The following is a 2,218-nucleotide window of genomic DNA, read 5'->3' on the forward strand; positions in this document are numbered from 1 at the left end:
TGCATATGATGCGGTCGCAACGAAAAATTTCTGATACATGTGCGTTAGAGATTGATTTGGCTGATGATTCTAGAATAAATCCTAAGTCCATATTTGACTTAATGAGCAAATAGTCAGGTGGATGAGACAGCATTGGGTATATCAGACAAGATCAGAAGAATTATCTTCGAACAAAACGTGAACGTGACTTATCTTATGGTGAAGCCGGTTGTTTGTTGATGTACTTTGAAAGACAAACTAGGAAAAATCCTTCTTTTACATATGAGTTGCAATTGGATAAGGAGGAGCAGATAACAAATATATTTTAGGCAGATCCAAAAATGTTAATAGACTATGTCCATTTTGGTGATGTTGTTAGCTTTGATACAACATTTTGCACCAACAAATAATATAGGCCATTCGGTGTATTTGTTGGATTTAATCACCATAGATGTATATGTATTTTTGGGGCTGCTTTGTTATATGATGAAACTTTAGAATCTTTCAGATGGTTGTTTGAGGCTTTCATGAAAGTCCATGGGCAAAAGAAACCGTTAACCATTTTTACTGATCAAGATGCCGTAATTGGAAATGCGATATTTGAAGTATTTCCAGATACATGGCATGGTCTGTGTACCTGGCACATAATGCAGAATGGCATCAAGGATCTAGGAAATTTGATGAAGGATGGATCATTTTTTTTAAAGGAATTTAAAACTTGTATGTATCACTATGAGGGAGTACTAGAGTTTGAAAATGCATGAGATAAATTACGTAGTGATTATCAAGTTAAAGATTCTTCATGGTTAAATCGTATTTATGAGCTTAAAGAGAAATGGGCTAAGTGTTATATGAAGAATACTTTCACCCTAGGTATTTGAAGTACACAACTCAGTGGGAGTTTGAATGGAGATCTGAAGGATTATTTAAAATTCAGTTTGAATCTTGTGCAGTTTTTTTAACACTTTGAGAGGGTGGTGAACGATAAGCGTTACAATGAGTTAAAAGACGAATTTGATGCAAGAAATAAAACTCCAAGAAATATCTTTCCCATATCACCCATTCTGCTCCAAGCATTACAAGTTTACACTCCTGTAATATTTAAAGAATTTCAGGATGAGTATATATGGATTACTGCTTGTTCATCAAATTTCGGATTGAGAGTGTTGTCATTCATGACTACATAGTTTCTGTTGTTAACAGAGAAGGAGATTTTAATGTCAAGTGTAATCCTGTTGGACCCACTATTACTTGCAGTTGCAGAAAGTTTGAGACATATGGCATTCTATGTTGTCATGCTTTGAAAATATTTGATGTGCTTGATATTAAATTCATTCCTGCAAATTATCTGTTAAAGAGATGGACACGGGGAGCAAGGAACATGATAGCGGAAAGTGTTGAAAGAACCAGAGTTGAAGAAGATGTTAACTTGGATTGTACACAACATTATAGGCTTCTTTGTCCTAAATTAGTGAGGATAGCATCAGAAGCATCAAATTCGTCTGAGGGATATGCATTGGTTGACAGAGTTGCTAATGATTTGTGTGCACAGCTTCAAAATCTTGCAGTCGCCGCCCCATCTAGAAATCCATCAAGTGAGTATACTGATGTCAACATAGGGCTTAAGAAAAAATCACCTCGTAAAGGCGGAAAGCGCTATAAGAGTTGGGTAGAGAAGCAAGGAAAAACAAAGAAAATAGGAAAAGCAAATACTTCCAGATCTTCACATTTAATTCAACCAAGTGCACCATCTCATTCAAGTCAATGGAATCCTTCTGGTGGATCAGAATATATGGATAACAATCTAATTTCATATGCTCAAATATTAAGAGTAAGAAATCTTGATTTTTTTTTTTATTTCATTTAGTTATGTATTTATGCCCAATTTTATTAATTAAACTATCGGATTTGTGCAGGGATCTGTTGATTATTCCCAGTCCTCAGTGTTCTCTTCCCAAGCTGAAAACAAAATATGATTAGGCTTATTTGCCTCTTTTTTGCATCAAGCTGAATGTTTCTTAAGGACTATTGATAGCTATTGAACATCTTTTAAGTTATTTTCCTCTTTTTGTATCAAGTTGAATATTTTTTAAGGATTATTGATAGTTATTGGACATCTTTTAAGTTATTTGCTTTGTATATAATATTTTTATTATTCATTGCTTGTCATTATTCTGTAATTCTTTCCTTTTTATATATGGATTTAACTAACATATTTTATGTAGGTAAAGAGTCCTTA

Source organism: Macadamia integrifolia, chromosome 14 (genome assembly GCF_013358625.1).
Source record: "Macadamia integrifolia cultivar HAES 741 chromosome 14, SCU_Mint_v3, whole genome shotgun sequence".
Taxonomy (NCBI): Eukaryota; Viridiplantae; Streptophyta; class Magnoliopsida; order Proteales; family Proteaceae; genus Macadamia; species Macadamia integrifolia.